The 16,816-nt window shown below is 37.0% G+C and overlaps 1 protein-coding gene across 1 annotated transcript in view; it reads right to left on the minus strand.

Annotated features, from left to right (window-relative positions):
* Window positions 1-3,674, minus strand: part of LOC145690829 (carcinine transporter-like) — a 112,813-nt gene extending 109,139 nt beyond the window's left edge. The window contains exon 1 of the mRNA XM_081766153.1: window positions 3,505-3,674. The gene's annotated coding sequence lies outside the window, so the exon portion shown is untranslated. The remainder of the gene's footprint in view (window positions 1-3,504) is intronic.
* Between the last annotated feature and the right edge of the window lie 13,142 nt (window positions 3,675-16,816).

Here is a 16,816-nt window from a genome sequence, read left to right on the forward strand (position 1 = left end):
GAGCTTCAACAACTACTCAGTTCACAACAATTTCAAAAATCAATTCAAGATGTTGCAGTGCAAGGATTTACATGGCATTTCATTCTACCCAGAGCAAGTCATTTTGCAGTGCAGTGAAGTCATTTAAGTTTCAATTAAGAAGAATTATAAGTTGCACGATTTTGAAATTTGAAGAACTGAACACTGTCACAATACAATAGAAGCCTGTTTGAATTCAAGACCAATCACCGTTCTATCCAATGATCCCGATGATCCTTCATTTTTGTCGCCAGGACATTTCCTTATTGGTGAACCTTTGATGAGCATTCCTGAACCAGATCTAGTGGATATTCCAAGCAACCGATTATCAAGATGGAATCACCTTCAGAAGATGAAGCAGCATTTTTGGAAAAGATGGTCTCAGGATTATATACATGAACTCCAGCAGAGAAGAAAATGGACAACAAAATAACCTAATATTTCTATTGGGGATGTGGTTCTAATCGAAGAAGACACCATTGTCATGTAAGTTAGGTGTCATTCAACAAGTGTTTCCGGGAAAAGATAGACTAGTGAGAGTAGTGAGTGTAAAGTGTAAGACAGGGACTGTTAAAAGACCAATTAGTAAAATTGTACCTTTACCTAAAAGTGATAATGTGGATTATGTATGTGTAAGATGATTGACGTGGTTTAATCAAGAGAGGGAAGAATGTAGAGACTTTTATAGTGAGTTTGTATCATTACCATTACATTTGCGTAACGTTTCTCTTTTGTTTTAATTTTTGTGTGTGTGTGTGTGAGTGTCAGCAAGTTGAGCGCCATGAGAGCCATACAAGACCGTCCTTGGGAATTCGTGAGAAAGACAACGTAACAGTAAGTTGTAAGTGTTTCAGTTGTTCTGTAGTTAGTGTAAATAAACATTTATTCATCAATAGACAGAAACAGGTGGTCTGTGACAAAATAGTGTGGTCATCATTCTAAACTATTTTACTGGAACAAATATTGGTTCGCTTAGCCAGGATTTCGTAATCGGAAGGGGAGGAGTGACATGAACTACTGAAGGCTCAGGAGCTCCATTGATCTAAGCTACTTTACTGGCAACATATATTGGTTTCTTAGGACAATAAAATGAGGATATGTTAGTAAGTATTTTAATAATAATCTATGAAAAAATCTGAGGTAAAACGATATAGGAAAAGTATTGAAAAAGATTTTACAATATCTACGTTCCTTCCTCTGTTCATTCAAATTAACAATTTTTATTTCATAATGACTTTAACTATTGTAAAATGTTAATAATCAATATTATAAAAAAGTATATATCCAATAACGTCTTGTAAATATTTTACAATCTCTGTGTTTCTTTCTCTGTTGAATCAAACGTTAATAGAGATTTCTTTCCACATAACCTTTTTGTTTTCATTATTCCGTCAACTACTGTCTGTTCGAAATGACAACTTAAAGGAACAGTAGAAAACTGTTTCTGAAATAACATGTTCGATACTGCAGAGGCAATGGCGAAAAATTATGATGAAAAATGTCTACACTGTTACAGAACGGCACTTTTTTCGAAAACTTTAAATTTCCCTGACTAGTAGCTGAAATTCCGAGAATTCCGTAACTTTTCTCAAAATTTCAAATTCCCTTTGACTTTTTCAGGATATCCCGCTCTTTCGCCACCATGTATTGCAAGGAATACAAATCTGCTCATAAGAAAGAGTAACCAAAAGCTTGCTATAGCTTTTTTATTAGCTGATACTTGTTTTCCTCGTTTCCTTTTGTTGCCTCCTTTCTTAAGTTTTTTTTTTTTATTTCTGGTTTCGAACTCCCAGGAGCCACCCTTTGCTATGTGCCTGGATGAGAGAGCATTACACACATCATGGTGGTTGCAATTGCATTTCACAAAAAAAAATGCAATATTTTAGTTTAACGTCCCGCGACTGTGCCGTTTGCGCTAAAGAAAACAGATGATTAAGATAAGTGGTTAACAATGAAAGAATTGGTGGAATTAAAATGTGGAAGGACACTGGAGTACCCTTAGAAAATCTACGGTCATTATATTGTTCCCCACAAATTTACTTGGCCAGGAATCAAAACAAGGACCCAATGCAACAAATGTAAGCGCTCTACAATTGAGTCACCTTCCAATTCCACTTCACACTCTAAGTGTCTCATATAGTATCAGTGCTAAAGAGACACGCTCAACATCTACCAATTTACCTATATATATATATATATATATATATATATATATATATATATATATATATATATATATATATATATATATATATAAGATGAATTTAGAGTGGCACAGTCCTTCAATTCTAGGGTTAATTATTTTTTACACAATTTAGGTGCAAATTTTATGTTTATTACTGTTCGCCCTTTTCAGATTTATGTTTTATTTAGTCCCCTTTACAATATTCTATATAGACGTCATTTTGCGTGCAGAATATATGCTAAACTCAGAAACTGAAGTAAAAATGCACAATATATACATAAAATGCAAGACGGATTTGGTACATTAACGTAAAATGTTATGTTGTAATCAGGGCCGGCTCTACCATATGTGCAGCACGTTCATTTGTACGGGGCGGCAAAACTTATCACTATAGTATTTAAAATAAATATTTCTTGCTGGAAACAGATTTCATTATGGTGGTAGTTAAATTTGCTAAGGTAACCATCTATTTGAATACTACATTCATAAATCATGTTTAGGTCGCATTAGTTAAGGTTACATGTTCGGTGCTAAAGCACATGATCAAACAAATTCCAGCATGAATTGCTTAATTGTTGTCAAATACAAGAACTCGATTGTCGAACAATAGGAAACAATTGATGTACTATTGAGATTGAAGCTCGAGATTGAATTCTATAAAAAGAATTATCATCTTTCCCCAGCAACTGTGTTTGCTTTTCACTAGCATAATAGATTTTTATTTAGAGAAGAAAAACAGACATAACAAGATTGTAGTGTTTGGACCTTTCTGAGTGCGAGTGCTTTTCTTTCCCCTTCGTTGTTCATGTTTGGGTTGCATACTTAAAATTGTGGCTTATAAGATTTGTTTTATTTTTTTCTGTAGAAATGGAGGAGCTGCAAATTATGCCAATGCACGGGGCGGCAAATTGGCTAGGGCCGGCCCTGGGTGTAGTGTCAATACCTACATTCTAAACGAGTTCCTCCGTGGCTAAGCGGTTAGCGTACGCGCCTTTGGCGTGGGAGGCCCGGGTTCGATTCCTGGAGAGAGCTCATGTGATTCGGATTCCACGTTAATCAGTAGGTCCACGTCTCATATAGCCTCGCTGCTGCTGAACGCTTTACTTCTTAACACTTTCAGCCCCATGTTTATCCTTTTGATACACAGTGAGGGTTTACTGATGGACCACGTGTATCAAATAGATACACATGGGCTGGCAGTGTTCATAGCAAACTGTAGTCTGGTCCCGGGATGAAATTTACTCAAACAGGGTTGGGGCTGAGAGTGTTAATATATCAACCTTAAAAGAAATCACACTTACCTTAATCTCCAATGCATATATTATGCTTATATTAGGTGCCAACTATGAGTAAATGCATTGAATTATTTTCTTCTCACACGATATTGTTTCATTTGCAAATTGTTAACCAGACCAAACAAATCGGTTAGTTGGTATGTTCCAGCAATTCCAGTCACAGATGAGACGGTGAATCGTTGTATCGTGATAGTTGCACTTCAATTTCTTTTCCATCTAATAAACTTAGCTTCTCAGGTCTTAATATCAAATTCTATGCTACTTTTTAGAGTTTCGAAACAATTCGGAATATCGTAGTTAACTTTTACTTCTGCTCATGAATTTGAAAGTAAATTAAAGTGAGGCTTAACATTACTAAGAATCATTTTTAATTTTCTACCAAACAATGCGAAGCGACTTTTTCTTATCAAATAAACGTATTACGTTTAAGTGTCCTTGCATATTTATGCCTCAGAGTTTATTGCATCTTTATACATTTGTGTGAAATTTTCATCCTGGGATGACGATGTGAAATCAGGAGCCAGATAAGTAGTTTAAGCTTTGCAAATAAACTTGTCATGTTGTTTCTATAAATGAAAAGATAAAGATTCTTATATCAAGACCAAAACATATTTTGTGTGTGAGAACTTGTTTTCTTCATTGTAATATTGCAAATTTAAGTTTCTCGGTTTATCAGTAAATGTTCGCATGCGCGGAATTTCCTTAAGGCTGTAGTTGAAGCGCCCGAGTTCAACTCATTTAAGATTTTTATATGCATATATTAATGGCGATGGCATCTCTGGCGGGGGAGGGGGAGGACGGGAAACGTGTTCTCCCTAATATTTTGAAGTACAAACAATTCAATATTTTATTCTAATTTAATTTATTTCCTAACGACAGAATAATATGTAAATAATAATAATTGCATTTATTTGGAATATAATATTCAGGCTGTGAAACGATTATAACATAGTTCTTGATATGTCTCAGGGGATCCTTGAAGGCAAACAGAAAGGTAACACATTAAATCGAAAACAATAAACAGGTTGGGCCAGCTACTAGGTTTGAAATCACTTTCTTTGATGTCCCTCCCTTCTATTTTTCGTGCCAGAGACGCCAGTGATTAATGAGGCATTTTTTCCTTGGATGAAGTCGTCCTCAACTCTAGTTAAAATGTAGAAATCTTCTCTTGCGTATTCAACTATTGACTGCAAATGAAAATTTTTCTTTTCTTTTTCTTTTCTCCTTTTCTTCTCTTTTGTTCCAACTTCAACTAAATTCCGCCTTACGGGAATTTCAAGCTCTCACCTTTACATCACCTTACCTCATCCTTCTCTCTAATTCTTGTTCCTTATCCAGAAACGACGCCAGATTTAATTTGGGGTTCATTTGGAGATGATGAGAATTTTTTTGTGACAGCAACTTTAATTTTTATTATTCCTTTTATTGTATAATTAAAATAATATTTTTATATTATTTGTACTCTTAAAACACATGTGTTGAAGGGTAGTCGAGGACAGACGATGCTACCGAGGGGTGACGCCCACTTTCTTGCACCCTCTAGCTTCAAAAGTGCCTTCATCTCATTTATCAACAGGGGCAGGGTGGCTTAGTGGCAGAACGTTTACCACTATGTCATTGGGTCCCTGGTTCGATTCCAGATCAAGTAAGTTTGTGGTGAACGACATCCTGCTTTTAGGTTTTCTCGGGATACTCCGTTTCCTACCAGTTTCTAATTACACCAATTCTTTCATACAACGATCTGCATGCATTCTGATGTTTTGAAACTAATAACATTTTCTGAACTAGATTTTTGCACTGATTTCAAGTATGTAATCAGTATTTTTCTTTCACGTTAGGTTTTTTGAGAATTCGACATATTCAAAAATCAAGGTTTAGTGGAAAAACTACTTATGTCTGTAGAAAAAACTACCAGAAAACGTATATTCTAACAATCGCTGGAAGGTTGACATTAATTTTACCATGGAGAAGTCTCATCGCTAATACTTATCGATATCTTGATAACTATTTAACCAGGTATAATTTTACCAAACGCTACCATTCAGGATAAACTAATGATATTTGTGATGTAATTTTAGTTGAGTTTTCCATTTCATATAATCAGTGGGGTATTTACGATTTTGCTTCGCGGGGCTTTGCTTGTTTAGGGAGGGGCTTTGGTAACTTTATTCCTGGAAATGTGAAAATTCTGTAATATACAAATACTCTGTTTCAAAAAGAATATACGTATTTCGAATGCATATATTTATTAAACTTTAAGACATACGAATATGAAATTTTACACATATGTATGAACTTCCCAAGTTCAAATCACAGTTCAAAGTTCAAATTACAGATGTTCAATATGTCGTCCATCAGCAACACGAACAATATCACATTGATACTAAAATTCCTCCCATACTCGGGCAAGCATGTCCTGCGTCACTGATGTTATGGCAGTACGGATTCGGTTCTTCAACTCTTCCAGGTTCTGTGGGAGTGGTGGTACATAAACGTTGTCTTTAACGAAACCCCACAGGAAGAAGTCACAGGGTGATAAATCCGGTGACCGTGGAGACCAGCTGAGACATGCTAAGTCGCCAGCTCCTTGACGACCAATCCGGTTCAATAGAGTTTCATTCAGATATTCACGCACTTGGCGACTCCAGTAAGGGGGTGTCCCCTGTTGTTGAAAAATGAAGTTGTCTTCGTGCAGCCTCGGAAACAAACAGTATTGTAACAGCGAGATACTGCTGACTGTTAACCGTGTTTCCATTAAGGAAGAATGGGCCGGAAACAGATGATCGGGATATCGTACAAAACACATTGACTTTGGGCGAATCTCGTACATGTTCAATGACTGCTCGTGGGTTCTGTAGGCCCCTCATTCGAACATTTTGTTTGTTTACCTGACCACTATTAACACGGAAAGTCGCTTCATCGCTGAAAACGATGCGTTGTGCAAAATTGTTATCATTGTCAATAGCATCCCGAATCTCGTTACAAAATGCCACAAGGTTGCGTTTGTCATCAGGACGCAGAGCTTGCAATAGCTGTAACTTGTACGGCTTCATAACCAACCGACGTCTCAAAACATGCCAAATTGTTGTTGTCGGCACTTGCAACTCCTGACTGGCACGACGAGTTGATTTTGAAGGACTACGTTAGAAAGCAGTTTGAATTCGTGCAACATTTTCTTCAGGAACACGAGGGCGGGTATCTACAAACTGTCGATACCATCTGCGAATTTCCACCCATTTGAAGGATCAATTTGGTACCTCAGTCTGAAACGTCTTTGCACTGTAATCTCGGAATTGCACTTCGCAAACTCGAGAACACAAAATGATTTCTGCTGCGGAGTAGCCAGTTTAAACATATGACGGTTACCAAGCAAAACAGAAGACAACTGACATCTAGCGACTATTAATATAAACTAGACTATGTATTCGTTTCTCTAATAGCCGAGCTGAGGCGCAATGATCGATAGTTTGGACAAAATAATTCTTCGTAATACGTATATTCTTTTTGAAACAGGTTGCATATAAAACAATAAAACGATGCGATAATGCCACTCCATAAAATACCTAGGCACAATATTAAATATCTTGCGTTGATTCAAATAAAGTTTCTTCTGCATTAACATTTCTAGTGAAGTCATTATCACGTGATGCATTAAGTAAATGAAGTATTGTACTCACTTTAAAGTGAGAGATGCAAGTAACAAACTCTTATGCAAGAAATGTGATATTTAACTGTCAGAATGTCGTTTTTTTCTCTTTCCATTTTCAAATATACAGAAAATAGAAACAGCAACTGAGAAGGAAATTCCCCTCATGCTCCTGCAAATCCCAGACAGAAGAAAGTAGGGATAATTTTCTAACATACACAGTGACGTATTTAGAGGGGCTTCCTGGCTTAAGACCCCCGAAATCTTACTTTCTATAGTAAAGTATATGAATACTCTCTTTAATACTAAAATATATCAATCAACTTATTATATTATAGGCTTCAGACCAATGCTAATTTTCTCCCCGCTTGCTACGGTTGCGGTATCGGTTGAGTTAAGCCTTCTAACAGCGTCTTCACGATACTTAGTTTGTCAGGGAGTGAGTTACGTAGGTATTTTGAGCCTCTATTACAAAAAAATATTAGCTTGTGGTGACAATTCCTTTGAAATATCTCTGTCATTACTTAGAGTAAATCTAGGAGGTTTTCCAAATCTCCTTAACAATAAAATGTTTATATTCAAATTAATTTGGGCTCTCTGAGATACTTAACAGTCATTCCTTAACAACACGTCTTACGAAAAATTACGTAACACGCGAAAAGCATGATGAAATACTCTCCTATTAATTTTGAAACGTACAATTTCTATCTCGTTTATCAAAAGAGAATTGTGAGTAATTCCTTTTATTCGTGTGTAGATATCCAATATCTTAGCCTTGGATGAAACAAAATTCTCTCTAATCATTGATGTTTACGAAGCAGAATCTAATACAGCATGATAATTCTTATCTCCAATCAATAATAGCATTAAGATCATATTGTTTCGTGCAGTAATGGAGGATTTTACATGACCCTTAGTTACTAATACAGTGTTATCTGTAAATGTATGCAGTGGTGAAGCGTATTCCCACAAGTAGGGTAGGCCCAACAAACCAATAACATAAACAACATTTAATGTATCATAAAATGTTTAATATTACAATCAGACTTCTACTTTCCTTATTGAGTTAAACCAAATCTATTTATTTTAAAGAACTTTCTTAGCTGTATTTCTAACACTGTTTAGAGTTGAATTTATGTGGATGTATACATAGTAGTTTTTTGTTGTTGTTTAACATAACAAGAAAGAATGAATATTTATATAAGCAAAAGTAGACGGAAAGTAATCTATTATTATTATTATTATTATTATTATTATTATTATTATTATTATTATTATTATTATTATTATTATTATTATTATTATTAAACATTTAAATGAGGAAAACACGCAATATGTATTAATGGAAGATTCTCATTTAGCTCCACTACAAATATCTCTACTTTCTTCTGTCTGGGATTTGCAGGAGCATGAGGGGAATTTCCTTCTCAGTTGCTGTTTCTATTTTCTGTATATTTGAAAATGGAAAGAGAAAAAAACGACATTCTGACAGTTAAATATCACATTTCTTGCATAAGAGTTTGTTACTTGCATCTCTCACTTTAAAGTGAGTACAATACTTCATTTACTTAATGCATCACGTGATAATGACTTCACTAGAAATGTTAATGCAGAAGAAACTTTATTTGAATCAACGCAAGATATTTAATATTGTGCCTAGGTATTTTATGGAGTGGCATTATCGCATCGTTTTATTGTTTTATATGCAACCTGTTTCAAAAAGAATATACGTATTACGAAGAATTATTTTGTCCAAACTATCGATCATTGCGCCTCAGCTCGGCTATTAGAGAAACGAATACATAGTCTAGTTTATATTAATAGTCGCTAGATGTCAGTTGTCTTCTGTTTTGCTTGGTAACCGTCATATGTTTAAACTGGCTACTCCGCAGCAGAAATCATTTTGTGTTCTCAAGTTTGCGAAGTGCAATTCCGTGATTACAGTGCAAAGACGTTTCAGACTGAGGTACCAAATTGATCCTTCAAATGGGTGGAAATTCGCAGATGGTATCGACAGTTTGTAGATACCCGCCCTCGTGTTCCTGAAGAAAATGTTGCACGAATTCAAACTGCTTTCTAACGTAGTCCTTCAAAATCAACTCGTCGTGCCAGTCAGGAGTTACAAGTGCCGACAACAACAATTTGGCATGTTTTGAGACGTCGGTTGGTTATGAAGCCGTACAAGTTACAGCTATTGCAAGCTCTGCGTCCTGATGACAAACGCAAACTTGTGGCATTTTGTAACGAGATTCTCGGTGCTATTGACAATGATAACACTTTTGCACAACGCATCGTTTTCAGCGATGAAGCGACTTTCCGTGTTAGTGGTCAGGTAAACAAACAAAATGTTCGAATGAGGGGCCTACAGAACCCACGAGCAGTCATTCAACATGTACGAGATTCGTCCAAAGTCAATGCGTTTTGTACGATATCCCGATCATCTGTTTCCGGCCCATTCTCCTTTAATGGAAACACGGTTAACAGTCAGCAGTATCTCGCTGTTACAATACTGTTTGTTTCCGAGGCTGCACGAAGACAACTTCATTTTTCAACAACAGGGGACACACCCTTACTGGAGTCGCCAAGTGCGTGAATATCTGAATGAAACTCTACTGAACCGGATTGGTCGTCAAGGAGCTGGCGACTTAGCATGTCTCAGCTGGTCTCCACGGTCACCGGATTTATCACCCTGTGACTTCTTCCTGTGGGGTTTCGTTATAGACAACGTTTATGTACCACCACTCCCACAGAACCTGGAAGAGTTGAAGAACCGAATCCGTACTGCCATAACATCAGTGACGCAGGACATGCTTGCCCGAGTATGGGAGGAATTTTAGTATCAATGTGATATTGTTCGTGTTGCTGATGGACGACATATTGAACATCTGTAATTTGAACTTTGAACTGTGATTTGAACTTGAGAAGTTCGTACATATGTGTAAAATTTCATATTCGTATGTCTTAAAGTTTAATAAATATATGTATTCGAAATACGTATATTCTTTTTGAAACAGAGTATTTGTATATTACAGAATTTTCACATTTCCAGGAATAAAGTTACCAAAGCCCCTCCCTAAACAAGCAAAGCCCAGCGAAGCAAAATCGTAAATACCCCACTGATTATATGAAATGGAAAACTCAACTAAAATTACATCACAAATATCATTATTTTATTCTGAATGGTAGCATTTGGTAAAATTATACATATTGTAATGATTTGGTAGAGTCAATAATGGACTGAGATTATCCCTTTCACCAATTTATTATAAAATTTGTTAAATACAAAACGTCTTTGATTACAAAGATAAGATAGTGTTTTGTCTTTTTAATGTCCAAGTAAGAGGAGATTAGGTGTTTTGCTCGGTGCCCCTTCTCTCAAGGCAGTCTCCAAGGCACCTGTCGGTTCCGGTGAGTCTGGAAGGATAGCCCTCTCAGCTCAAGGCAGCTTCGCAAGGCTGGTCTGTAGAAAGGACCCATAGTCCAGTACGACCTCGGGAAGGATAGGTGTACCCCTAGTCCAGTGCGACCTCTGGGCGGTGTAGGTGATTCGATCAGTTGCACGACTGATGCCGGGTCCCTCGGGGGCCCTCCTTTAACTTGTCCTCTTCAGATCCTTCCGTGAGGTCCGTCTTCTTTCGGTGTTCCTCGGTGTCTTTCGTGTCGGCTTATTGTCTGCTAAATTGATTATAAACATTAGCACGTGTTGAGTTGACACGTGCGTCTGTCGTGATGTGGGGATCCTTAAAATATTATGTTTTATGTATCAGATTTATATTCTACAAGCTATTGTGAATGAGGTCCCATGTAGGTGGAAGAAAACAGCTCCTCTGAATAACTCCGGAAAGTATATACCTAATTTAAAGAAGTTGTCACTACTAGCAACACATAATTTTACACGAAAACTTCTTACTCTGTGTTAAGGAAATCATTTTATAACGTATTAGTACTGAAAGATGCCTTCAACGCTAAAACTAAACTCCGAGAGGCGAGCCTGCCCACCTTCCCAACTAGGGACGCGCACGAGTCGAGACATGTCTCGAATCTCGACTCGACTCGACTCGAATTCGAGTCGAGACACGCTTTGTAAAATCCGAGACGAGTCGAGACAAACGTATTTCTCGACTCGAATTTTCGAGTCGAGACAGCTGGTAAAAATCTCAACTCGACTCGAATGTCTTGAAAATTTTTCTATAATTTTTAATATTATTTTAAAGAAAGTGCTCGCTCAGAAACACTTGGCATGAGAATTTCGGAAACTGTAGGACTTGTCGGGTGTTCGAGGAGTGCTGTGGTGATTGTCTTCAGCAAGTGGCGCAACCAGGGCGCAAGTGGCGTCCAAATGTCGAGGGGTTGGGTGCCCCCCACCTCATTACTGATGTCGAACGTAGTGATGGGCAGTGGGAATATTCCCGGTGGGAAGGAATTTAAAAATGGCAATATTTCCGGTTTTTTTCCCTGACCTATAAATTCCCGGGAAGGAATTTATTTCCAACTGTTTACTTTATTTTCCAAATTATAAGAACCATATGATTAATTACTTTATATTAATATATTATTATTTACTTCTAGGTTTTGAAGAATTTGGAGGTTATAAATTTAAAATTCTTTGACTGTACTTTACGTAACTAATAATATGATTTTTAAAGTTCCATTTGAATTTGCACTAAAAAGTAAGCTAATTGTTTATATTGGGGCCAAAACTAGCAAAAAGTAGGATGATTTACGGAAGAAATGAGTTGATAGTAGTGTTGCCACGAGACGAGACGAGACGAGACTTCAGGCTGTCTCGTCTCGTCTCGTGCAAAGCATGTCTCGTCTCGTGTCTCGTCTCGAAAAAATGTCCTCGTCCCGTCTCGTGTCTCGTCTCGAGAGGTTCTGTCCCGTCTCGTCTCGTTTGTCTCGTTTTGTCTCGTAAAAATATAGCAGCATACCATGGGAACGAAAGTAAAATGTAGCAGGCTGCACCATGTTAATCAAGATACAACTAACAAGGGAAGAGAGGGAGATTATATATCGAAGTGGAAGATGGTTTATATACCAATCGAAAGCACTAATGACGCCTATTACAAAACTGTAATAAAAATTTTCCGAATGCATATACTATGCGAGTTATATGAATATACAGGGTGTCCAGAAAATCCATTTCCACCCCTTGAAATCGCAAACGATGAGAGATGCCAAAACTGGAAAACACGTTTTTGATCATTATAAAAGTACAATGTATCAAAGCAAACATTGTTGTCCCAGGACCACCCGCAGAGTCCCCGGCGGGATCCAACTCAAAAATTACAAAAGGTAAGGGGGTCAAGTAGTATATCGTTCGAAACTTCTTGGGAAATGAAAGAAGACGAACAAGTCCCAACTCTCTAAAATTACCCTGTGCAAAATGGCGGCCGGTCAAATTTTCAGCAAAAACGTCATTTTAGAGTCTTGCACAAGGTAATTTTAGAGTATTGAGACTTGTTCCGTCTTCTTTCATTTCCCAAGAAGTTTCGGACGATATGCTACTTGACCTCCTTACCTTTTGTAATTTTTGAGTTGGACCCTGCCCAGTACACTGCGGGTGGCCTTATGACAAGAATTTTTCCTCCCACTTTCTTCATTCCACCATTTCATTCATTACTCATCATCACTGTCTCCTTTAGCCTAACCGGCATAACCGTGGGACGTAAAACTCAAAGATTTCATTTCATTTCATTTCATTTTTCGAATGTGTGTGTTTTCTTGGAGTTGTCTAGTATCCTACCACTTTCTTCATTCTACTAATTTTCCCATCATCATCCATTCGTCCAAAGTTGCCTAAAGGTCTTACAAATAAATTCAAATAAGCTCACAAGGCAAGGACAAATAGTTTACAAGATAATATATCTCTGCTGTTAGTTGTCTGAGGCTTCTCGACCCTGGCTTCTTCTTTTTTTTTCATTCTAAAACATTGAAATTTGTTTCACCAGTTTCAATACACGAATATACAGTAAATTGCTCATAGGTACGTCGAAGATGAAGACACTAATGTTAAATAATGTTTACACGACAAGCAAAGTTCGATGTAAAGGTGTCATCATCCCCGACACTATCGTATACTATCAGCCCACTTGCTTTATAGTGTCTGTATATATATATACAGAGAGAGAGAGAGAGAGATGGAAAGATATATAGATAAATAGAGAGATAGATATGTATGTACAGTTTGATTTCATATATTCCAGCCTTTAGGTTTCACAGTGTTAACCCATAACAATCCAAAAACTACTTTCCATTTTAGCATATATAGATTTGTTGCAGTTATTTTTTTTATTTTATTTTATTTTATTTTATTTTATTTATTTATTTTTTTTTTTTTGAAGCTCGGGACCAAATAATTTTATTGAGTAATGGAAAGTATTTGATTGAAATTTTATATGTTACTGCACACTAAGCTCTACTTAAAGTGCCATAGTAATGGGAGCTGAACGACACATCGGACGAAAGAATGCTTGGGGCCAGTCTTCATCTCCATGGTTCAAATCTGTTCCCATAACCGCGGGGTGTGTGCTACTATGTGGTGCTTGCCCCGTTTGTGTAACAAACTCATGACAGTACACCCAGATTAGCTAATGGCTAAAAAAAAAAAAAAAGTTGATTTTTGGGTGGCCATTTTGGATTAAAGTTCCTTATATTGTCGGGATCTATTCGCAATCATACAACGTACATCTTCATACCAAGCCGAGCGGTCTGCGGCGATAGACCATCGGCTTGAAAGTCCCGGGTTGAGTCCCGGAAGGGTCATGTGTATGGATTTTAACAACATTTGTTTTTTCGTACTGTCAGGAGGGGGGGGGGGGAATCATACGGGATAAAAGGATTTCAGTCTGAAAAAAATGGAGAGAATATCCTCCCCAGGATACTTTCATGGGAGTAAGGAATTAGTAAAAATATAGGATATACATTTTATAGCAAGTTTAAAAACATGGTTTGGGGATCCTATTTCTTTTCTGTTAATTATATTCTTCAATGTTCGAATTTTGATCATTCTCATGATATTTTCTGCTTTCAACGGAGTTCCATGAATATTATACCAAATGTTCTTTACATTTATCAAGTTCGAGAGGTTTAGTGCGCCTGTAAGAAACAATTCCTGAAGATAATTCAGGTCCTAATGAATATTATTCACTCGGAAAGGGAAGTATTCCCCTCCTCTCGAAGCAGAGGGCGATTTCGCACTCTGGTCAGATCAAACATTTCCGCGTAACAAAACGAAGGTCCCCCTGTAAAACCTCTTCACCTAAAGTGTTATTGTTAGTATCATAAATTTGCTGAAAGCAAACAATTTGAAGGGTTCGTCGATAATATCTTTGCTTCCTTTGTCGTCCGCCCGCCTTCCAAACGAAGAGGTGAATTTTACAACATGACTGCTGTATAATAAGCGAGCGATTGGTAAAATGGTAAAAGTGTGTTTTAATGTGTGTGTGTATGTGTGTGTGTGTGTGTGAGAGAGAGAGAGAGAGAGAGAGAGAGAGAGAGAGAGAGAAGACAAAATTTTAGATGCAAGATGGCATACTTCAATTGCCGTTTTCGGTTCATATAGCAAAAAGAATACCGCCACCAGAGAATAAAGACAAGTGTAGACCTTACCCAGTTTTCAAATTGAATAGATGGTGGTGGTAGTTTGGTTCCTTGACCTTGTAAAAATCTTCCCTGTCTTTGATTTTGTTTGTCATCATTCCAGCCAGAAATAAAAAGAATGAGAATTCCTCAGTTTACAGCAAGGGGAATTGGGGACAAGACATTAAGGATGATATTCCTGGAAGCTCATGTATCACGATTGTTTCATTCAATAGACAGAGGACACTTTTCTATGAAGGCTTTTCAACATGTTTTCTCACAAAGGGGATTTTCCTTTTGCAATCTATATGACCACTGGCAATTTCAATCTTGGCCATTCCCGCCAGCGTTTTATTTTCGAGACACGAGACGAGACGAGACATTTCACGAGACGTCCCGTCTCGTCTCGTGTCTCGTCTCGTTTTCGAGACGGGACAAGTAGTCTGTCTCGTCTCGTGTCTCGTCTAAGAGAGTTCTGTCCCGTCTCGTGTCTCGTCTCGTTTACGAGACGAGACGAGACGAGACACGAGAAATGTCTCGTCTTGTGACAACACTAGTTGATAGTGATGTTCAAGTAGTCATGAAAGGATCGGACACAATTATTTAGGGTAGTAGGGGATTTGCACAAACCGTAAAGATAAGTGGAAGTGATTTATGTGAGGAACGAAAGTGAATTGTTGGTAACGACGATAGAAAACGTGTAATGCGGGGCTCTAATCAGCCTTCACTCGCTAACGCTCGCTCTGCAATGTTGTCTGAATGTAATGTTGGTAACGTAATTTAACGTATGAAACCATAAAACAACCGCATCGGAATAGAATATCGCAAAAAAGTAGGTGCAAAAGCTGACCCCCAATGCAAAGAACAGCTAAAATTAGCAAAGTACTAATTTACAAATGAAGAAAAGGGACCATTTTGTAAAGTAATTTAGAATTAAGTAAACTTATGTAGAAATAGAGATGAAGTACTATTAATAAACCCTGAACCACCGTTAGTAATAGACGTCGGTCTAGTGATGGGCAATGGGAATATTCCCGGGAAGGAATTTATTTCAATTTCTTTACTTTATCTTCCAAATTATAAGAACCATATGACTAATTACTTTATTTTAATGTTTTATGATTTACTTTAATATATTTTAACAAACAAAAAGGTGACGCTAATGATAATACTTATATGACACTTATTTTAAGTTAAAACATCATACTGACAGTAATAGATAATCCTCTATTAAAGTAAATAATGTTTCTACTTAGAAAAGTTTATTTTAGTACACATAGAATCATTTTCTATCATGAATAACCTATGTACACAAACTATCTCACCAGAGGCATGCCCAATGTCACGGGCAGGACACGTTTTCAAATTGAAATAAATCGAAATATATTATTAACATTAGTCCAAAATTTGGTAAATGTGAAGTACACGTGCAAATTGTTACTTCTAGTAAGTACGAGCCACATCCTCAAATTTAGTAGTTCAGTACATTAACTTTTGGTAGTTTTCTGTCACGGGCAGGACACTCAAGTTGACGTTTATATCTTTAATGATATTATAAACAATTTTTATCATGTAAACACTTTTGTAACTGTAGCTTGTAGCAAAAAGAAGCATCTTGAACAGGGGCGGACTGGCAACCATAGGGCCCACGCTGCTAAACTGAAATGAGGGCCCACTGTATAAAAATGTAAAGAAAAATGTACTTGGCATTCTTCATATGTATTACATGTAAAAGTCCATCTTCCAACCCATAAATAGTATCCCATATATTCATACAAAAGCAAAACATTAATTACAAAAAATCTGAAGTAGGAACATTTTAATAGTAACTCATATAGTGTGTAATTGGCATTATCATTTTTCATTGTAAACACACACAATACCGGGCTTTCAGTTATTTATATAGTGCTAGTGTTGTTTTATGTAATGAATTTGAACCATTTATTTAAACAAATGAGTGTCATGTTTTAGAAAACCTGACCCGAGTCATTATTCGGGTCATGAGTCGGGTCGGGTCGACGTTCAACGTGACCCGACCCTCTCGAGCCGAGAAGGATTTAACCGAAACGGCGCATAAGAAAGTTGACCCGA

This window comes from Thermobia domestica, chromosome 7, assembly GCF_964235325.1.
Source record: "Thermobia domestica chromosome 7, izTheDome1.hap1.1, whole genome shotgun sequence".
Classification (NCBI taxonomy): domain Eukaryota; kingdom Metazoa; phylum Arthropoda; class Insecta; order Zygentoma; family Lepismatidae; genus Thermobia; species Thermobia domestica.